Source organism: Protopterus annectens, chromosome 13.part0, assembly GCF_019279795.1.
Source record: "Protopterus annectens isolate FY-2018-M chromosome 13.part0, PAN1.0, whole genome shotgun sequence".
Taxonomy (NCBI): Eukaryota; Metazoa; Chordata; order Ceratodontiformes; family Protopteridae; genus Protopterus; species Protopterus annectens.
The window spans coordinates 867661107-867685537 of record NC_056747.1 but is presented as its reverse complement, the minus strand read 5'-3'; the positions used below and the strand labels follow the sequence as shown (position 1 = coordinate 867685537).

Here is a 24431-nt window from a genome sequence, read left to right as displayed (position 1 = left end):
ACAGTGGGATGGGCCAATACATTTAAATAGTTGAAGGGGAGTGGTTTCACAAAATGATTATTATGTGCTTACTCAGAAATAGCCAATGAAAGAGGGTAGGAAAGGCGATTCAAGGTCAAATAACATAAGGGGCAAGCAACTAGAAAGACAGCTTAGTTTAAAAACAAAACAGCACCCAGTGTGGGAGGTGGTGGGAAAAAAATGAATCTCTGCATGACTTGCAAGAGACACAGCTGTGGTCTGTCTCCCAATTTAAATGTGCAATTAAAAGCAGAATACAAGTAAAACACAGTGTAAAGAAAATGAATCACAAAACAGAAGGCAATAAAGCAACGCAAAACACAATACGGTAAAACAAACTAACCCTTCCCTCACAGCAAGGTGTGGCAGAGTCTGGGTGAGCTCTTCCAGTAAAGCCTGCTTCTGCTCTGATAAATCACATCAACTTTGTTTATTACTCTTCATGTTGTCAAAATGTGAGTACAGCTTTAAATCAGCAAGAGGAGGCACACAACTTCGGGGTAAAACAAGCTTCACAATGAACTGTATGTATAAAGGAATCAATGAGCCAGCAAATACAAAAATGACTGGTTATCATATACTCACAAGAAATAAGAGCTCTGAGTTAATACCTGCTTGTTTTCTTGTTTCCACAGCTGCCTCAAATACTCCATGAACTGCAATTAACGTGTTTAACCTACTGAGGTTTTGTCACCCTAGTCTGTGGTTTAAATGCAACAAGCAGGGTCTTGGTTCTGTTCTAAATGATCAGTTTGGTTACAGCAGACACAGGTAGGTGCTACCTCCCCAACACCCATTAACATAATACACTACTAATGCACCTCTGTGGGCTATCACTGAACTCCTGTGCATATCCTTTTGGGAAATGTCTGCAAATGGCTACTTGTAGTTTTCGCCTTTCTTTGTAGACCATAATAAGAAATTAAATTCCGGTTATTACCATTCCAGACAAAATACAAAACCGAACACAAATGAAACTTTATACCAAAATAATTAATTACCTTCTACTGGTGACCAAAAACTTCCTAGCCCCCATGGATAAGCTCATTCAGATTCTGCTTCTATTTTTGTGTCTGAAATAAAGAGAAAAGAATATGTTAGTAAAGGTAACATTATAAGCGGAGTTACCTGAAGCACTTCTATACAGAATGAAGAATTATATGTACTTGTCTGAGTATGCTAGAAACATTACCCCCCACCTCCCCACACACGCACACATATTTCAAAGACTGAACTGGAGGTGAAATACAAAGCTAAGTCAAAAAATAAATGTATTAAAACATCCATAACTTCTAAGAAATGACAACAAATTAAAAGAAAAAATAAAGCATACAGTACACAACTGCTGCTAGAATATAGTGTAACACTACACAAGGTTAGGGAGCGAAGTTACCATAGCAAAGTACCAACGTGCAACACTCCTACCAGCAATGCAGCCATTGTATCATACAAGGCAGTATCATAAACAAGGTGAAATTAATGCTCTTTACTTGATTTGAGACCACATATAAAAAGTAGTCTTCCTCCAAATACACAGCACCAAAGACTACATCCTCCAAATACACAGCACCAAAGACCATATCCTCCAAAAACACAACACCAAAGACTACATCCTCCAAATACACAGCACCAAAGACTACATGTGGTGGATTCAGAAAACTGTGAAAACAGGAACTGAACAGATGAAAGCCATCACTTAGAGCAGATGAAGCAACAAACAGTTTATCAGATAAATGGATGAGAAATCAAAATGGGTATGCATTTGGGTTGGAGGGCACGTTAGGGACAATGATATATTCTTATCATATGAGTTAATCTGTGAAGAGCAATGATTTGTGGGTGTAAAACGGATATTCTTTCTTCAACTCAGCTTCCAGTTCTCAACCAACCAATGAAGAAACAAGTCCCTGCCAAAAAAAAAAAAAAAAACGAGTTCAGGCTTTGCACCTACAGAGTACATGGATAAATAAATACACACCTGCTAGACATACAGGGAACTCCAAAACCAGCTGGTGGATGGGGTAGATTAATTTTGACCCAATAAGTAAGGTTCCTTACAAATAAAGCGAAAAGTTAAGTTATCTCTTACATATTATACTGGGGACCCTCTTTAGTGAGCCAATGACTGGGAAGATTTCCAATAATCCTCACAGTGAGAAAGGCACTAGAAAATGGCAAAATGGTAAAGGTTCAAAAGGCATCAAACAGCCAAAGGTGGCCTAAATCCTGGAGTCACAGTACAAACAATGCTTGGCCACTATGAAAAGCATCTTCCAATAAATTAACTTGAACACTGTTGAGCCTGCAAGCTCGGAGTGTGAACAGCAAGACTTAATGAAATGCCATAGAAGAGATGGGCTCTTCAAAGTAGAAGAGAGATGCAGAATGCCCTTAAGGAAGTGCTTCATCAGACATTACTTAGCCACACTCCACCTTCCATAAGTCAAGATGGGCAGAAGTTGCTGACACACACACCCTGAATATGAAATAAGAATTCCAGACCACACAAAAATATCCAAAGAGTCAGAAGCACCTTCATACTGACCAAACAGGGTTAGCAGAAAATCTGTCCACCCAGATAGAGATTCTTTTTCGATGGGCAGAGTACTTCTGCCAGGAAGAAAGTTTTCTAACAGATTTCATTACTTCAAACACCTCACCTGGAAGATCCAGTGGAATTAAGGGATCTAAGCAAGGAGCCATCCCTGAGGTGAAGGCTGGTGTCACCCCTACCAGATTTGAAGGGGTATTCAGAGCTACATAGTTAAGACTGCTATACACAGCACAAGCTGAAAGCTATAATTCAAAGTGGAAAGGTATGATGATGAGACAGAGGGGAAGCTCAAGAAATAAGGAAAAACTGGGATTTTGGATGCAGATCCTTGAGGAGAATAACAATAACCATACAGAATATTATATTCAAAAAGTAGCAGAAAGTATTCCAAGAACTAAGCCAACACTGGAATGGAAAAAGGAGATTCTGTCGATAGGGATGACTGCAACTGGGGATACAAAGAATAGGCAAGGGGGGCTGGAATTTATTGGAGAAGTCTAGCAAAGAAACCAAGATATTTGGAGCAAATAATTACAGAGAGAAAGGTAACAGAATGGGAAGAGACCAAGAATACATTTGGACTGCGACTACAGCTATAGATAGCCTTCCCTATCACGGACTGGTATCAGAGTACAGGTGAAGAGAAAGGAATAGATGGATCCCCTAAGTGAAAGACCAGCATTGGTAGAATTTTTAGTAGAATCTAGAACAGAAGCTGCTGTTAAAAAAGGGATAATTAGTAGGGCATATAAAATATTGAATTATATATATGGGAACCAATCAGAAGAGGTTAGAAAGGCTAGAGAAGAGAGACTGGATAAGCAATTCAAACAGAAGCAACAGAAGGCTATATGTAGGATTCTGGAATATGCAACAAAGTACAGAAGATTTAGAATTTTTGCTTGGAAGTGTTTGCTTGGGATATTTTTATACCCCAAGCAAACTCTAAAGAATTTTTCTTCAAGTAGATTACAAATGTTGGAGGTGTGATGGGGAAGAAAGAGATAATTGGGAACATATCTTTTGGGAGTGTAATGAGTTGGAAGACTTTAAAAGTTGCTTGCAGACCACTGTATCAAAATACTGGGTAAGCAAATTGGTGTAACTAAAGAAATGATTTTTGAGCTGTGATACAGAATTGGAATTGCTTAGACATAATAAGGCCTTGGTGAATTTAACTCTGGTGGCTACCAAAAAAGCTGTTACTAGAAAATGAAAATCAAAGTTTAAACCTAAAGTATCAGAAGTATTGAATATAGTAAATGGAAGCGGGATCTTTATTACAGGGTAGGAAGACATCACAGAGAAAAAATGGAAAGTGTGGGAACAATAAATGCAGAATAATGTTTTGGAGGAGGAATGAGATTTAAGGGAAGGCATGAATTAAATAAGCTATGTAAAGTTCGAATGGCAGTGACTATATAGAAGACTATATGTGATGTATAGTGTTTGCAACTGAAGATGTGTCAATATGGTTTGTTTTAATTTATATAAATACATGATTGCCTATGTCATAAGTGATAACTCAATAAAAATATTTCTTATTTAAAAAAAAAAGATTGCTGTCAGCCCATCCTGGACAGACTTCCATGCTTTGCACTGGAAAATTTACTGTAATACCAGGAACCTGAACACCTGAAACCACCTATTTCACATACTATAAGGAGAGTCTAGAAGGACGTTTTGTATTTCTTTTCTGGATTGTGTGATCAGACACGGCATCAAAGGGGAATGGAGAGAAGGTGTACAAGAATTCATCTTACCATGAAGGTGAGAAAGCATCCATTGTTAGTTCCCCTTTCTCCTGCCACAGAGAGTAGTGCTGGGGGTATGCATTCTTCCCAGAGGTAAACAAGATGATTTCCATGGTTCCCCCCTGCTACAACTCAATACCCAGACAAGACCACTGAATTCTCAGGTCTACAAGAGGATTAGAAGAGTAGCTCAGATTTTATCAACAGAATTACCTCTTCCAGAATGTCAGTGGCTGAAACTATTGGCTCAGTATCAGACCACAATCATGTACAGGCAAGTAGATGCTTGTGTTCTCTCCTTCTTGCTCAGTTACCACAAGATAGATTATTCGCTGTTTCACGTTCAGAGAGATCTTGCATTCAACACGTCCTCCAAACCTACTGCGGCATGAAGAATGCTTAGCACTCCAAACGAACCAATTTTTCTGGTGGTACCACTTCCCTTGAACTATTTGAAATAATGTACTTAATTTCATTTTCTTTACAGTGTATGACACTAATTAACAATGACTAATTTCAGACATGGCTCAGGATGTACAACCACACCAGGTGACACATCAACATAACAGGTAGAAAACACAGTAGACTGCGAACACAAGTATAGACATGCATGATTTTGATAACAGTTTCAAAGTTGAATGCATAATTCTTTAAAAAGGGGTGGAGGATTACACTAAGAAGAAAGTATCAGATCAAAGCAAACAGAATCTGAGAAAGCTATGTACTTCTATGTATAGTTTTGGTATCTATTGAAACAGACAATGGTTTGAGATGACACAGTAATTGAGGTTTTTAGGTTGCATGGCCTTAGTTAGTTCTAGTATACTAACTATAACTCTACTATACTACTACAGAAGAGTTCAGGGCACCCCACCTTGGTACTATGACAGCCAATATAAGGACCTGAGATGAGTTCTGCTGCATAAAGGGAAGAATTACAATAATAATGGTGGAAATGATCACTACCTCAGGCCAAAGTGATTAGGGATTTGAATCAGAATCAGACCTGTGAACATGTGGTAACTCCGCAATCAGTGACACCTCTTAGCTTATTACAATATCACATTCTGCCATAGGAAAGACATCAGGAAGATCAAGATGCCATCACACACAGAAGGTACAGGAATATTCTGGTTTGGACCCACTGCTTTTCCTGTCAAAGACATGACACTCTGGCCCTCTTCAAGGGCAAAAACTATTGTAAGCAAAAAGTATCCAGCTCCATGTAAGGAAGGCATTTCACTATGAGAAAATCTCCCAATTTATGAAGATGCCATCCACCTACACATGGAAACTACGTACATTTTCTTGCCAGGAATGCTATGAAGGAGTCTCTCAATGTGGCCATAACAGCTAGTCATTCAGCAAGGGAAAAACGTAAAGTTTCATATGCTGCAATATCTCTGCAGCATATGAAACTTTGCTGCTGCATCCATTGGGTTTACCAGGTTGCTTTCAGTTTTTGTAGAGGCACTGCAACATACAATCTGTATTAAAAGTATAGCAATCCACAGCACACAAGTACCTCCCACAGTGACATTAAATAACAATGTCCTACAAGGTTGTTGTCTGCAGTGACACCTTTTAGGCGTCCTGTGGCAACAGCAAGAAGAGTTCCCACCCAGAACTTAAGATGGCAGGTGAACTTGGTGTTTATTGAGTTAACTACAGGATGGGGAAAATCTTCCTGTCCCTCCCCCCAAAGTCAAGAAAACCCAGCAATAGAACCCCTGGCTTTATTCCTTACATGGAAAAACCTCTACAGCACCTTTGAGGATTAAAGTCTGGGCCTGTCCCAATAGCTCAGCAGAGGTGGCATTGTCTGTTTGTGGAGTCCTTCCGGCACAGCCTCTAACAGTTGCAAGACTTAGTCCACTAGATATCAAGTTGAGGACACAGTAATTTTTTTTTTTTGATGGACATTCATTTTAGGGCAAACTTGGATACCAGTGCCATTCCTCTAGTGGTCAATCTTGGGTAATATTTGGGAAAGCAGATATCGGGCTGGTGGGGCTGCCTTCCTGGCAGGACAGGAAAGAATAGTTAGAGAGGGTAAAACTACCTGGCACTTAAGGGTTGTTCTGCATCTGTGTGGGGGGCTTCTAAGTTGGATGGTGTATTCTAGAATAAGACGGGGAATCAATAAGACCGAAGAGTATGCAAAGCATACTTCCTTTTTTGGAAGACCTACACTCTGTAATGGACAGCCAAAGAGAACCTCCCTCCAGAAGGGGGCATCCATAAATGTCTTCTGTAGCTATGGCTGAAGGTACTTTCTCCAGCAGAGAGAAACAGAATCTGATCAAGTTAGACAAATTACCCTGAGAAGTAAGCCCACGTGCAACACAGGAGAACAGAATGTTATCTAACCTGTTCTAAGCTTTACAACTTATCAGACAAAAAAGCAGCAAAATGCTGTAATCTCTTGGAACTGTGCTGGACAGAAGTGGCAAGCCGGAGTCTACTCTAGGATACCTATTCAAGATCATACTCCAGTTATGGGACTTTTAGAGGGCACTTGCCTTCTACAGACATGAGAAAACAGGAAACCTGATGCTTTAAGGATGCAAAAGTGGCATCCTTGATCATAAGCTCCACTCTGGGAGGACTCAAGACTTTCGTCTGCACCCAAGTTACACACCGAGTCATTTCCAGAGTGAGGGAATGTGGGCTGCATGAGTATGGAGGAGACCCAAATGAGGGATCTTACAAAGGGGAAGTGGATGGAAAAGGGTTTTTTGGATCTCTATTTCTTTCAAAGATAGTGACCCTGAGATGCTCTGACTCAATACAGAGGAAAAGGAGCAAGAATACTAACCCCCAAAATCAGATCCAAAGTAGTTACGCATAACTAACGTGGGGTGAAGCGTGCGACAGGGTAAATGTACAGACTGTCAAGTCCAGGCAGGGCAATAGACCATTCCACCAATTTTTGCTAACTACTTCCGAGGTTATGCCAACTCAAAGGATGCTACACTATTAAATAATGGAGCATAAAGAACAAAGTCCCCTCAAAGACACGAGGTAAAAGGTTTGACTCTTGGGAAACATGGCTAAACTTGAAAAGTCACCCTGAGGTCGTTAGCTTAGTAATCTCCTACGAGGACAGCATATCCCCTCACTTCACAGCTGCTAAGTTATTTTTAAATGCAATCTGAGCAAATCATATGTTGACTAACAAAGACTCAAAATAACACTATATTCACCATACAGGAATGCACATAAAGAGAGTAGTGGTGTCTCAAATTTCCCTCATCAGCCTGCAAAGTGGAAGACTGGTGTGGCCATGAGCCCTCTCACATGGCAATATCAAGGACATGATGCATGTGGAACAGGAAGCCACATCCAGGATGGACTTACAAGGGTGGTGTGATCAATGTCTGCCCTCCACTTCCTTCATCTTTTGAAGTTATTGAAGCACAGGCCTAGGACAGTGTAATGGACCTAATCAGCACTCCTAGGGTTTAGCACTCACAACAGTACAATTATCAGGAGTCTGGCAATCAGTGTAAAGGATTAAGGTAACAAGCTATCAATGAGCTGCTTTTTGCAGTCCACGGTTTGACTTCCCGCAGCTTTCATTTGCCTGTTGTAAAACTGTGAGCAAGTCACTTACTCACTGCTCTGGATAAACTTGTAAATTGGATTAGGCTTCTCAATATTCTCTTAGGCCACGTGCTTAGTAGCTACCTATGAATCTATGAAAGAACTTTTCTCTCCTGCCCTGGTGGGTGGCAGGATTAAATTGCTAGCATGTACAGCAGTGGCTCATGCCGTGTTCCGTTCTCAAGCAGTACTGACAATGCCCTTGTAGGGGTTGGTTCATGATTTGGCAGCCACATAAAACACTCTGGTGCCTTAGCTTAAGCAAACACAGAAGCTATTTTAAGACGCATACCATGACTGAGATCTGAAGTGTGATAGTGGCAGAAAAAAAGGGCTAAGCATTGCATGACAGCTTCAGAAATAAAAATAATGTTAAAAATTTGGGTATTCATGCAATATACCATTAAAGGCATAATCTGTCTCCAAGAAATATCAGATACATGCAACGCTAGTGAGAGGCATTTTGTCTTTCTCTCTCTCTTTTTTTTTTTTTGCTTCTTAAAAACAAGTAGTTGAAGTAATCCACTCCATGGGCAGTTTTTAACTATTACTTGGCCACACAGGCAAGGGCAAATGAGAAAATATATAAAGTTTTAAGTAAGCAATTAACCGAAGTATAACACAAACTCTACAGTGCAATAAATATACAATGGGAAGAGTACAAATGAGTCAAGAACACTTGGTCTGTAGTGCAACAAACTGCAGCTATCACAATGGCTTAAAAAAAATAAAAATTTTATATATACATATATATATATATATATACATATATACATATATATATATATATATATATATATATATAGACATCCATACATATACACATGTATGTGTGTGCGTGCATGTAAGTATGCATGTGCATGTTACATAAATGTGTAAAGATATTTAAATGTGTTTTTGTGTGGGAGGAATACACTTGGCTATTCCCCTTCCTCATAATTTCCAAAAATGTTACATTTGAAGTCGCAGTACCTCAAAGGAAAAGGCAGATTAGGATTTAAAAAACTTATTACACTAGACCTGCAACAGTTCCGCTTTGTCAAATGGAAATTTTGTCTGGGCAACTTATTTCAAGGACCATACAGGCTGTTGTTATGCTGTTCACACAGGGTATACTGACCTAGTCAAACATTTTAAAATCATACACCCCATGCACGAACTGTAACAAAGTAAAAAGCTTTAAATGTAAATCCTTATGTGCTAATATGGATAACAAACTAAATAAATAACAGAACCCACAAGGATTGTGAAGGTAACCAATGGTGTCTCCCAGGACTCTATATTTGGACCCCTCTTTTTTGGTATACATTTCTCTGATCTCCAAACTGAGAACCAGGACCTCTGGTTAACTAGGTATGCAGATGACTGCTAACTGGATGTTATTTTTCAAAAACCATTCTCTGATACCTGTAACCTTCAGAAACAACATACTTTAGTTAATACCTGGAGTACTGAAAATGGGCCCATATTAAACAAGAAAAGTATTGGGAACATGTTTGGGGGGGTGTAATAAACTGGCAGATTTTAAAAATTCCCTACAGAGTACACTGTCAGAAATATTGGGGGAGCAAATGGCTGTAACTAAGCAAATGATTCTTTTGAGATGGGACACAGGATCCAAACTGCCTACACATAGTAGGCCTTATTAAGTTTAATTCTGTTGGCTGGAAAAAAAAAAAAAAACAATTACCAGAAAATAGAAATCAAACTGTAAACCAACTGTACTTGAAGTACTGACTATCACAAAAGCAATAAAGAACTGGAAGTGGAACCTTTAGAACCAAGAAGAAGCAAATTACAAGAAATAAATGGAATTTGTTGGAACAACACATGCAGATTAATGATTAGGAGGAGGAATAAGCTTTAATGGAGGGCAGAAGAGAGCAATTTATGTGTGTTGGACTGAAAGGCAGTCGTTATAAAGAAAGAAAATATATATTGCTATGTATAAAGAATGCAAATGGAAAATGTTAATATGGTTTGTTTTCTTTTCCTTAAATGCATGTCTGTCTACATCTTAAGCGATAATTTAATAAAGGTGTTTACAAAATAAATATGAAAAGTGTAGTGTCATTTCATTTGGCAGACAACCCCAATCCTCAACATATATTACAGACAACACTTCTCTATTAAACAGAAATGTTATCAGGGATCTAAGTTGGCAGTTTCCTCTCATTCGATTATCATGTGGCAACTACAGTCAGAAAGTTCATCTACTCAGTACAACTAATAACCATGGCTATTACAGATTGACTTTTATTCAGCATTGATTAAACTAGTTATAGAGGAGAATGATCCCTTGGGTATGCACCTCATTTGACATATCAAACAACTAGAGAAGCTCTGGTGGTTCTTAACTAAGAAGATTTCAGACTTAAAGATCCTGAGCTATCAAAAGAGGTTACAAATTCTACCCCTTTATAAAGTAGCCTCTTGAGAGGTGATGTGCACTTAACCTACCATGTTATAGCAGATTAGGCACAACAGGGTGTCTAATATCTCTGCAAGTCTAGTAAATTAGCAAATGCAGCAAACATGGGCCTAAATCTTCACCAGCAGATAAACAGAGCATAATGAAGAGACAGATTCACTATGTAGTGCCTCCCCCATGTTTGGAACAACTGTGCCTTCAGGTTAAGCAGTGAAATACATTACCATCTTTCAATAGTAACCCGTGTGACAGGATGGGTGCATTCAAATTTACCTGGGACTACCTGACCTAGGTCCCCTTGAGAAAGGGGTACAGCTTGATGGTGGGTACTGGCAAGACATTGCTGGTCATGAGACTAAATTGCTGTGAAACTCCTAAGAATTCTATGAATAAATTCCATACTGTTTTTCACACTTTCAGGACGTATAACTGCAGCACACATCCTACCCCCCGCAACACACACGCATATATGCATGTAAAGAAAGAAAGGCATTGCATCTTCTTTACCTTCCCACAACATTTGTTTATTTATTTATTGACATTTTGCACGTTCGATTCTCAGTTAGAGCATCTTCTGTGTGTCGACATGCATGAATGGGCGTTCCTTCATTGAAGGTTGTGCGTTAGGCCCGGCAAGCCAACACGTAAAAATCTACTGCCAATCATTAGCCGACCGGAGTTCCGCTGTGGCGACCTCTAACCGGGAAAAGCTGAAAGACAGTTAATCGGGTTTGTCCAGCTGGCTTGTGGCCCATTTTCAGTGGAGACCGAGGAGAAAAGCTGCAAACACATGAAAAGATTACAGAAATTCATAAATTATAACATCAAAATTCAAAGAGAGAGAAAAGTTATGCAAAAAAAAAAAGTATTTCAACATCTAAATTCAACCAGAAAGATAATTTGCTATTTTAAATATCTTTTACTAAATTTCCAAAAAAATAAAAACCCAAACACAGAAAACGTACAAAATACTACTACTGAGAAAGGAGTGATTTATAAAGTCACTGAGTGGAATAATCTTCCAAATGATGTTAGAGTTAATAATACCCTATAAACTGTTAAGAAAGCCATGAAAGAAAGAACCACCTATACAAAGATGCCAAATGTTCTTGCTTCTGAGGTACTGCTTAATGGTACATTATTTACTGCAGAACTCTTCCACGACAATATTTGTTAAAAGTAAATCGGTTGTATTTCCTCAATGTAAATTCATTTGTATTAAGATACTACCTTACTTGTTTATACAATGCGTACAAAGCATACATCGCTAAGAATGAGACTAACTATATTACTAAATTCAAACTTCTGCATTTTTATATGCATGGCATGTATCTACATACTTAAATTATTGTAAGCATGTATTTTCTGATGCATTTTATACCCAGTTTGTGGCTGAAAAGGGTCAGGTGCCAGTGTACTTACCTGGTAAATGAATTGTAAAATAAATAAATATACCACACTAACGGAAAATCTCTAATATATTTAAGCATGCTTGTCTCTAGCTTCTCCTTTTTAACCTTGTCTCTCAGTTTGAATGTGTTAAAGATTTTTAAACAATATTTAAAAAGTGTAAAACAGAATATCATGAAAAGAAGTCCACACAGCTGTGACATAAGACATGCAAGTGTTACAATAATCCAAACAGTTGAAGTTTCTGTGTCAGTAGTTACTTCATGGTCCCTAAAATAACCCAAGACCTATTCAATTAAGTTAAATATTTAAGACAGACTAGATATTTATAAGTGACCTTAACGGAATGACTAACTTTAGCATCCGAAAACATGAAACTCTAGCCTCAACCACTGAAAAGAATCTGCAATTGCTGCTCAATGCTAAGAGCCTAAACAAAAGCCTCCACTCCCTAGAAGCTCTCTTTTCCCTAGAGAATGCTGACATATTTGCAGTCACATGGTTTAAAGCCATGGAGAGCGCACCAAGTGCTAGGCTATAATGCCTTCTAGACATGTAGGCCACTGGGCAGCCACGGTAGTGCAGCGGTTAGCGTTGTTGCCTCACACCAAGTCCGGTTTCCTCCCACATCCCAAAGATATGCTGTAGGTGAATTGGAGACACTAAATTGGCTGTGTGTGTGTGTGTGTGTGTGTGTGTGTGTGTGTGTGTGTGTGTGTGCCTTCCGTGGAAGGTTGGAAGCCGGGCTGGCAACTCGACACTGTAAAACTCTACTTCCAATCATAAGCGGACAGGTGATTCGCTGTGGCGACCCCTAACCGAGAAAAGCAGAAAAACGAAGAAGACGACTACACAGGTAGGGACTAAAGGTGGAGGTGTCTCTCTTTACATCAAAGACTTAAAGGCTGGTCAAACAGGACAATGCACTTGAGTTACTCCATGTTCAAATTACCATAGGCAAAATCCAATACCGCTTCTTTGAAAGTTATAGGTCCCCTTCTATGACCCAGGAAACCCATACTATGTATTTAAACTTATTAGAAACACTAACCATCCAACCCAATACCATATTCATGGGTGACATTAATTACCCCACTATTAACTGGGAATCCTACACGACACCAAATGAGATTCCTGGATTTTGTAAAGACAAACTCCCTGGACCAGCTAGTCAATACACCAACCAGGGGTACAACCATACTGGATCTGGTCCTCACTAATATGGGAGAGTGCTGCACACCCCCTATTGTAATGCCTTCACTGGTAGGGTCTGACCACAAAATGGTCTCCTTTGAAGTAAAAATAAAACCTGGACCCCCAGCTAAACCTGGAATATTCAGGAACTATTCTAAGGCTAACCTCCTGCTATTAAGTGAGAACCTGGCAAAATTTCAAGTCCCCATAAACCCTGAGAACACTGCTGCCAATGCAGAACTGTTCACAAAAACCCAATACAAGCATGTTAACAGCTGCATAGAGGCAGCTGTACCCACCAGGAAGAAGTACAGCACTAACTCAAAAAAACAAGCCACCCTGGTGGAATCATAAAATCAATAGGCTGTATAACAGGAGGAAGAAAATCATGACAAATATCAGAAGGTGCAGCACCCAGCAGGATAAAAGCACTCTCATCAAACTGAGGCAAGTTTGGCCTCCCATGCCAAAGACAACCACAAAGCATTCTTTAGCCATGTCCGCAACATCAAAGGCAAAGCACAATTGTGTGCAGAGCTCATTGTAAATGGAGCCGCCTGTACTGAGCCAGAAGATATTGCAAACCTCATGGCTGATAAAGTCAGCTCCAACTTTACCCATCTCTCCCCCCTTAACCCTCCCTCAGGAAATATCATCAAATATAACTCCCCCCTACTATCACTTGGGAACAAGCTCTTAATGCTCTCTCGAAGACCAAGAACACTACATCAATGGGCCCAGACAATATCCCAAGATTCTCTCTAAACAGCATGAAACATGACCTTATCAGGGCCTCTGGAATCACTATATAACTGTAGCCTTCAAACAGGTTTTGTGCCTCATGAATGGAGAAAGGCAACAGTCATCCCTCTGCACAATACAGATCCTGGAAACTACAGACCCATAAATCTCACTAGTCTTACATGTAAAGCCATGGAAAGAATTATCATGGAGATGATCAATAGAGCTATAGTAAACCTCCAGACACTGGACCCAACCCAGTTTGGTTTTGTCAAGGGCAGATCAGGCCTACTCAATATGGTGGACTTCTCTGAGTAGGTCACTAAACCAATGGATAAGGGCAAACTCGTTCACACTGCCTACCTTGACCTGGCCAAGGCATTTGACACAATACCCCACTTGGGCATTGTTGACAAACTCAAGCGGTTAGGTACAAACCCATACGTCACCCACTGGAAGTTAAAATTGGGGAGTCCACCTCTACAAAGAGGCCAGTCACAAGTGGAGTACCTCAGGGTTCAGTCCTTGGACCTCTCCTTTTTGGCATTTACTTCTCAGAAGTCAAGGCCAATGTAAGTGGTCTCTGGCTGACTATATTTGCAGATGACTGCAAATTAGGAGCTGTCACGGAATCTCACACTGGCACAAATGTTCTCCAGGAGGGCCTGAAACAGACAAACAACTGGTGTCAGAGCCATGGACTAAAACTAAATGCTAAGAAATGCATAATAGTATGCTTTAGGAACTCATCCATTCCCGGTAACTATCATATTGACAACTGTCCCCTTAGAGTTGACCCAGCAGTCAGGGACTTTGGGACACACATAGATAGTAATCTAGCCTTTGACCATCATGTGTCTACAGTGGTGAGGAAATCAATCTATGTTGCACAACTTATAAACAGAGGCATGGCATCTAAGTCCAAGGAAGTTATTGTTCCACTGTATTCGGCATTCATCAGACCTATCATTGAGTACAATGCCCCCTTTGGTATGTACCTAACCAGGCATATCCAACAATTGGAATGTCCATAGGGGTTCCTCACTAAAAGAATACAGGGCATAAGTAAAATGTCCTATGCAGACCGCCTCAAGGCCATATCCCTGTATTCTGTCTCCTACAAGCTTTTGAGGGGAGATTTATGCCTGGCATACAGGGCACTGTCAGACCTCACTCTAATGGGCCGCCTGCATATCCACAAAACAAAAAGCACCAGAATCACCCATTCTAAAGACTTAACCTTGCCTGTGATATAAATAGGACCTGCTGGAGAAATAGTTATGTATCCCAGAGATTATCATTGTTATGGAACAGGCTCCCCATCCATGTGAAGCAGTGTTCCTCCCTAACCCAATTCAAGTGCAACTTGGAGAATTGGATGGGAAACTGGAAATTCATCCTTGGTTTGGCGCCTATGTCTCTAATGGATACAGGTAGCCTGTAAATGGTTCATCCCAGGCCCATGCTTACACTTATTAAGGGTATCAAAGCTTGTCAAAGATTTGGGATGCATGGCTAGGCTTAAAAAGGCCCTTGAGTAGTTAGCCTAGTAAACACCTATGAACCTAAACATGGAAAAAAAGGAGGCCAATGTATGTGGGTAAAATAAGGGGTCCCTATCAGTCAATCAAGTTCTCAGAAACTTGAACTCCATATGGTTGAGACTATATGATCAAGTTTTTAAAAACTTGAAGCTTTTGAATGGAGATCATAGTTCAGCAAGGATCGGGAAATTTACCCTTGCTATGTGGGGGGCTTGCCCCCCTGCAAAACATAAAGGTAGATTTTTGTGGAGGGGTGGTTGTTTGAGTTTTCAGAAACTCAATTATATGATCTCTTCGTTATTTTTTTGAGTGTCCAAAAAGTCAATCATCTGACAGAGACCTAAAATAAGCACTGTGCCAAATCATAAACTGGACAAAATAAATTTTCAAATAATGAGATATTTAAAGAAGCATTTCACAAATGTGCCTTAGGCATTTGCCAATGCAAACTTTGAGAAAACATAGTAGAAAGGTGAAAATAACAGCCTCGACATAAAATGTCGAAAGAGGCCTAACAGAGATAATCTGAAATTCAAGAGTTATCCTAACTATGAGAGTTGGGTTATACTGAACATGACACAATAAGTTAGAAACTCAAAGTCTATATATATATATATATATATATATATATATATATATATATATATATATATATATATATTTTTTTTTTTTAATGGGGAAATGTGTTACACTGAATCATTATGTCATTTAATTATTAAGTTATCTGTAAGAATGTTAAGACTGTGTACATTGGGCTGAAACACAAATAGTATACCCTTCAGACATAAGTGAAACCAGAATGCAGGAATCAAGTTAGAAACAAAAAGATATTTTAATGTAAAAATACCACTCAGACAAAAACAATAAATTATAAGGAAAGATATCTCTAGAAATAAAACAGCTATATTAAACTTATACCCAAAGACAGCACTTGTTGACATTCAAAGATCTGGACATTAAAACTAAACTAGGATGTTCTGAGTCTTAAAACCACCACTACGTTTATCATAAGAAATGCAAGACAACGTTTGGAAACCAAAAGAATTGTACATCATTCAGAAAAAGATTTAGATACCAGATGAAGGAAAGAGTTAACAGGCAATCTGGAAAACAGATTCATCTACTTTAAATAAAAAAGCACTTGAAAGTGGTCTATCTACATTTATTAGTTTTAATATTTCATAAATTAAACGATTTCCTATAGAAATAGTTTAATATTTTTCCATGAATATAGAATGTGATGTTATCATTTATCCTCATCAGATTCCTTGAAAACGTAATACAGAAGCATTTAAACTTAACTACATGAAACGGAAGGGGCGGCCGTGGTGGTGCAGCGGTTAGCATTGCCACCTCACAGCAAGAGGTTCTCTGGTTCAATATTCAGCTGGGGTGCCTTCTGTGCGGAGTCTGCATGCCCACCCTGTGGTCGCGTGGGTTTCCTCTGGGTACTCCCCTTTCCTCCCACATCCCAAAGACATGCTGTAAGTAGATTGGACACTCTAAACTGGCCCTAGGTGTGAGTGTGTGTATGTGTGTGCCTTCTGTGGAAGGTTGGACGCCGGGCTGGCAACTCAACACCATAAAACTCCACTGCCAATCACGAGCGGACAGGTGATCTGCTGTGGCGACCCCTAACCGGGAAAAGCCAAAAGAAGAAGAACTACATTAAATGGAAGGGCATCTAAAAAGAAAACAAATTAGTACTGTTACAATGAAGAAAATACATTTCTCCTAATTTAACCTATAATTAAACACCATGGCAAAAATGCCTACAGAAGTAAACCTTTTAAGGATACTTGGTTTGGGACACTTTCTACAAAAATCATAAGTAATTACACAGATCGAAAAAAAAAAAAAAAGGTAAACTACTTAGTGAAATATATATATATATATATATATATATATATATATATATATATATATATATATATATTTTTTTTTTTTTTACAAAGGAAATAAATAAACAAGGGACACATATAAATGTTAGATAAATGAAGAGAAACAGGAAATCACTGCTAAGTAAGTACCAGCTTTAAAGGAAATGAATTTAAAATGAATAATGACAATCCATAATAACAAAAGGATGGATTTAAATATAAATTTTAAATGAAATTTAAAAAGAAAATAGATAATCAAACATTTCTACAACTTTAAACTGACAGCTGGCTATAAAACACTATTTAAGGAATACTATAGAAAACACAAACCTAATTACTACCTTTCTGATATAAAAAAAGTAAAGATTCCAAAATCAAGGTATGATCTTTGAGTTTGCTTAAATGAGGTAAAACCTAAAAAACCTAAAAGAAAAATGAAATATTAGAAAGGATCATCTCCAATATTGTACTTAACACGACAATGAAAATTTCATATAATAATTAATGACAACTTCTTTTTTTAATCCAATGGGTCAAAACTGGGCATTAAAGGAGAATAATTTCTGATTGGTTCAAGTAAAGATCAGAAATATGCCACTACTGAATAAACACTTATAAAGAATCCCAGATATTTATGAGAAATAAATTGTAAAATAGAGTAGACAAATAAGGACCAGAAGCTCCTGAAACTTTATGATGACACACTTTGTGTTTTATTGCAAAATTTGCCTATGCTCAGAAGAAAACTTTGAAATCAACATAAGCCAATTACTGCTAATTAACTTTCCTCCTTGACTCAAAATGAGATGAATACATTTCACTACAAAGATCAGTAGATATTTCTAGGTTGGAAAATTATCTCTCTTTATTTTCATAACTAGATTTCCAAGAAAAGTCAGTTTTAACAGCCTTATCCAAATAGGCAAAGGAAGGTTCTTATTCATTTAGAATATATTGCTAAATAATTGGCTTCCTGCCAAGAAAAATGAAAGTTTAAACAATGATTTGATTAATTCTGAAAAGTTATAAAAGGCACTTGTTGGTCCTTGGAGAAACCATAAAGTTGTGAATTCTCAAGAGAAACCATTTGACATTTAAGATCTCTTTATTTGATTTTTCCAGATTTTTTTGGAGAAAGCTCTGCTAAACAAGTATCCATGTATCAGAGCTAAAAAATGTCCATCTTATATCAAGCTTAACAGAAGCATTTTCTATGTTGTCTAAAAGGATATTGGGATTATCAATAACAAAATTAAACCCCTTCAAGATAACCAAAAAGAAGAGGATTAAATCTCTTTAAGAACATGCCAAAGTTGTGTAACAATTAAAACCCAATTATAAGGTAACTCCTGAGTGGTGAAAGGAAAAGCTAGAATAAAATATACTTTTGCCCTTAGTTCCTAGAAAAAAAATCTAAAAAAGCATTTGTACATGGTGGAAAAGAAAGTACAATAATTTACTGAAATACAGATAAGCAGGGAAAAACAGGCAATAATACAGACAAAACAATGCAAAAAAAAGATGTGATGTTTCAATTTTATGGGAGAAAATGACTCAAATGAAAATCACTGCAGATGCAACCAGCCAAGAAAGAAAAAGGAAACAGTACTACTACTTCTTTTGGCTTTTAGGGGTTAGGGGTCGCAACAGCGGATCACCTGTCTGCTCATGATTGGCAGTGGAGTTTTACGGTGTCAAGTTGTCAGCCTGGCACCCAACATTCCACAGAAGGCACACACACGCATGCACTCACGCCTAGGGCCAATTCAGAGTATCCAATCCCCCTACAGCATGTCTTTGGGATGTGGGAGGAAACCCACGTGACAACACGGAGGACATGGACATTCCGCACAGAAGGTACCCCAGACGAGGATCGAACCGGAGAACCTCTTGCTGTGAAGCGGCAACGCTAACTGCTGCACCACTGCAGCCACCCTATTCTACATTAGGGGAAGTAATTTAGATAAAAAGTAAATTCAGGAATGAGTACATTTCTCTTTACATCTCACACACTGCAGTACTGATGTCATTTTTCCTTTATGCACTGAAAACAATTTTGAATATTTCATAAACACAAATAGCAAAAAAAAAGTTCTATGCTCTTTCAACAAGTTGTTTTTCCTGCTTGTCCTTCATCAACAAACAGAAAAACTGTTTTTCTAGATACACAGTTACTTCTAGTCCAGGCAATAAACTTGACTGTAAGATGGAATTAGCATTTCTTTCCAATTACAGCACGTTAGTTGCAGAAAGCAGCAATTCTGCATTTAATGAACAGGAATTCTAATACCATTAGAAGCACAAATTGAAAGCTGCAGTTCAGGCATAAGTTGAAAAACGTCTATAAACTGATGAATAAAAAGGCCTAGTGTTACAAGTTCATTAAGTAAACAGAAAACAGTTAATAAAATAAAACAGTAGTGCCTCAAATTAAAGATTAGTAACATCATTCACATTATCAATGGAATATTTCTAACCATCTTTTGTGAAAAACACAATGGATGGGTAAAGCATTAGAAGTTTTAGCCCTTTCTACACAAGACTTTCAATAAATTTAATCAGCAATCTGTGCTTTATCTTGTCTTTTACAAAAGTCTGTGCAAATCTAATTTTATTGTCTTTCCAGAAGGTTTCCTTTAAATTTACATGCACACATGACAGACTACATGTCCTGATACATAAAAACATTTAGCAAAGATCATGCGAGAAGTCTGGGAATGAGGACCTGATCCAGGTGCATGCATTCTTTCAGACAGAATATGTTTCTCAGGTGTAAATCAGCAAACAGTTAATGGGAAACCGCTGTAAGTGTTTTAAGGAAACAGAATCCAGAAACCTCATTACAATGAAAATATTATGAACACCTGGTCTTTAAGTCAATAATGTTGCCCTGAAGCCATTTAATAGTTCTAGAAGGAGCTTTAGGAACACAGTACGAGAATTGCAACAATCTTCTAATTGACATTTGCTCGGTCAAATCAATAAGCACACTTTTAATCTCAGCAAATTCTATAACCAGTCTGGTGAGTATATTCTTAAAGAGAAGAAACTGACTATTAAATCTTGCGGCACTGAGCATGCATCAATCCAATTTACAAGCTTTAGACTTCTGTGACTCACTCTCGGATAAGCTGCTTCTGTCACTTTTTCTTCTGGATTTCGTTTATTTCCGAGTTGTAATATTTGGGAAGTTAACTGACTCGTATATAAATGCCTCCCTTGAATCTTGCATAAAAAGAAATGTCCAATGCCTAGGTGGCAACTACAAATCTAATGCTTGAGCAGTTTCAACTGTCACCTCCTAAGTATAGCTTGATCCAAACAGAATACAAAACATGCAAAGTGGAATAAACATAAGTTTAGTAGACCAAGAAGCAGAAAAAAAAACAATTTAGCAATTTGTAGGTGGAAGTGACACAGATAACAAAACTGAACAGACAGTTGAGTAAACACAACTCACTTGTCCATCATCTTGAAAACTGCCATCTACATGTTCTAGATGTGTGACAGAGGCTGGATATGGATTTAGAACATACTACAGTTTTAAAATGGCTTAATGTCTCACACACTCTCCATTTCATTAGTCATTTTTGTTGAATTCCTTTCATTATCAGCAAGTAACCTGACCTTTAAGATGACCTAAGTATTGCTCTGGTTGTGGAAGCAGCAAATGCTCACGACCTTATAGTGCAATAGAATGCAGCAGTTACAGCTAGTAATGAAGTAAGACAATAGCATAGAAGATGGTGTGGTTCTTCAAATAGGGACTGCAGTAAGTAGAACTGGCTACAAGTACATGGTCTGACAGTGGAAGTAAGAAAACATTATACCTATAAACAGTGATAAGCTCACAGCAAAAGCCTGTGGGAATATAAATTAGAATTTGGCAAGAAGCTTGCATTAGAGAGGAGAGAAGCTTAGAAGTGTGCAATTACATGCTTTTCCTGAAAAATAAAGCGCATAAGGTTAAAAGGAATTATTTTTATTACACATTATGCAAATATTAAATTTACATAAAAGTTATTAATGCAGCCAGAAGACGGCTATGAAATTTGAATTAGACAGTGGAATTACCATCTTGACTGAGAATATTTTAGAATTATAACTAACATAGCTTTACAACTTGCCAATTCTGTAATGAAAATCTGTACAACAGAACATACATACATACCACTAGTGACATTTGTTGATCTGAAAGTTACTTCTGAGGAACAAAAATAAGTAATACATTCACTAACAGCTGAAGGTAATGAACTCTTACACTGAAGGAACTGGATTAAAAGAAATAATTTAGATGGCTGAGCAGTAAAGCATATGCATGTTAAAAGTGAAACTGTAGAGAAAAAGCACATGAAACTGTATCCTAAGTAATGAATTGCAGTTAGAATTCATGCTCCAGCAGATGCAAGACATAGATGTTATAAGGCACAGAAGTTATCATGGTAATGGCAACAACAAACATGTGCTCCTTGATGTTTTGTTGGCACTTGATGTTTTATTTACCTTTCAGTAAATTCTTGCACTGTTAAAGCTTCAGTGCTCAGCTATTTTTGGTAATAGCTAAACATTATCTCACGGACTGGGTGAGTCAGAGTACAGGAAAAGGGGAGAGCTTTGTTCTTCTCTCTTCAAACTCTGTGCAACCATGGAAGTAATACATTTAGAGACAGGAGGAGACACTTTATAAATTGGTGTTAAGTGTAGAAACAATATTTAATGAAGTCTGTGCAATATTTTGAAATGCAAAATTGTGCACTTACACTGTTGTTTATGGTTGAACTGACAAATTAGCATAAAGGACTAAGGTTACGAGGTGTGTTCTGCAGTCCTGGGTTTGGTTCCCTCAGGCTCTATTTGCCTATTATGTGACTCACGCCTCTCAACTGTCCAGATTTTTGCAGAATGGCCAGATTTTTGTTTCATAATTTTGATCTGTTCCTCATAAAATTCTCAGTTTTATGGCAAATTGCAAGACTGAAGTCACTAAATTATGGCACATACAAGTTTCAGACTTTATATCCTTCAAAAAATACATCCCAACACAAAACTTGTTACTCTAGCAACTTTCTAAGTTTACAAGAACAATATTTAAAACCGGTCCCTATTTCTGGGCCTTTGACCCCCCCCCCAATTATTTTAGGCTTTATTCAGATTTCTTATGTTAAGACGTTGAGAGGTATACATTTAACCAGTAAATGCTCCCAGATCACCCCTGAAAGATACGTATCTGTGCATAGTGGGTTTATCTAGAAAACAAATGAATAAAATAAATAATTTCATTTATGCTGTTTTGAATCCATCTAAGCAAGATTCACTGTTTCATTAGAGATTCCGTGCTAATGTTGATGCACTAAGTAGGCTACCCATTTAAAAGAAAAGCCTAATAAATTGGACACAAGTCTATGTTGGTTGTTAAAGACAATTCAATACAGCAAAGCAACCAAATCAAGTAGAAGACTACCAGAGAGACAACCTTAATACATACTACATACTGAAAGGATGGTCTTAAAGTTATTAGACACCGCTTTTGCCTTACTGCTTCAGAAAATTAGTATCATGAACCAGAGGTATAATTAGCATTATGTACCCGAGGTATCTGTATACTGAGGATCAAGAGCCATAAACCTTCTGAAAAGTGTTTTGTAAGACTGAATACACTACAGTCAAGCTTATTCAGAGCTATCAACAATGTGGATATCTTTTGTTCAAAACTCAGAGGTACGACATACAAGCTTTTCGTCAAAGATACAAGCTTTTCATAAAAACGGAAGGAAAAAAGCTTTTATTTAAATCCTGCTTAAATATTTTAAGTTGCATTTACAGTAATCAGTGTGGTGATACTTATTTTGTACTTCTCTGCTTATTTTTCATGTTTTAGCCAAAAAACTTTATGTTTGCATTTTTTTAGTTTGTTCTGGGACCTTAGTCTTGTAGCTTAATTTGCAGTTGTGTGAAGATTGTGTATTACTGCAAGAGTTTAGCTGTGTATATTACATTATACTGCACTTCCATTTTCAAACCAGAACTGCACTTGAGTAAACCTCCTTTACTACAAACGTGCTCCTGCTCATTTTTCCCAGAGCAGCCAACTGCATGGTGCCCTTGCCACACTCTGAAAGAGACCACCCATGGAGACCTATGTGTAACCCAGGCATGATCTGCACTAACTCACCCAAAATACAGGTCCAGACAACATGGATATTCAACTTCCAAATGTCTCTATAGACAGCTTGGAAGATATGGGCATCCTGAGACAATGTAGTAATTGTTTCATATTCACAGACAACCATTGTTCATAAGTTCATAGATAGGTACTAGGGTATTGGCCCTAGGGCCTATATAAGCCGAGCCAAACGGTACCCTGGCATTCGCCACCCAAGAAAATTATTTTCCTATGCTCCTGTTGAGCAGAGCCACAGAAGTGATCCCTGGGGTGAATTTCCTATCTCCCATCCAATCATCAAGATTTTTCTTGAAGAGTGCTAATGAATAGCATTGTTTGATATAGATAGGTAGTTTGTTCCAGAGTATGGGAAGTCTCGGGGACAGGAATCTATCTCTCCAGCATGCTCTGTTTATTGTGGTGACAAGGTTTAGGTCCCTAGGGCGTGTAGCTCGGAAGGATTTCTTTAAGTGGAGCATGTCCAACAGCTCTGGGTTTGACACAGCTTTACATGTTAGGCAGAGATCGCCTCTGAGTAGGCGATATGCGACAGAGTAAAGCTGGAGTTTTTTGAGACGGTCTGCGTAGGGCATCTGTTTGAGGTCAGTGATCCTCTTTGTGGGGTATTTCTGTGGCCTTTCCAGTTGTCGTAAATGTCTTGTGAGGTACATACCAAAAGGGGCACTGTACTCTATAATGGGTCTAATGAGTGATGAGTAGAGGGGAACAATGACCTCTTTTTTCCTGGATGAGAAACCTTTTGTGATGAGGTGTGATACGCAGAAAGATTTCCTGACTACCGTGGCGATGTGATTATCAAAGGAGAAACTACTGTCCGCCTTTGTCCCAAGGTCTCTTATCACACTTTCGGTGTTAAGTAGACTACCGCCTATGTGGTAGTTCATGGGTACAGAGTTTTTACCAAAAGGGATGACAATGCACTTTTTGGCATTGAGCTTAAGGCCATGGCTTTGACACCAGGCATCTGTCTCAGTGAGGCCCTTTTGTAGGATGTCCACATCATTAGGAGTTTTGATTATGGCTCCTAGTTTGCAGTCATCTGTGAACTTTGTTACCCAAAGACCTTCTGTGTTCGCCTGTACTTCAGAGAAGTGGATACCAAACAGGAGAGG

The 24431-nt window shown here is 38.3% G+C and overlaps 1 protein-coding gene across 3 annotated transcripts in view; it reads right to left on the bottom strand.

Annotated features, from left to right (window-relative positions):
- CUEDC1 (CUE domain containing 1) overlaps positions 1-24431 on the bottom strand; it is a 1479154-nt gene that overhangs the window by 799154 nt on the left and 655569 nt on the right. For all 3 annotated transcript variants that reach the window (XM_044054589.1, XM_044054587.1, XM_044054588.1), the window contains exon 3: positions 1023-1094. The gene's annotated coding sequence lies outside the window, so the exon portion shown is untranslated. The remainder of the gene's footprint in view (positions 1-1022; positions 1095-24431) is intronic.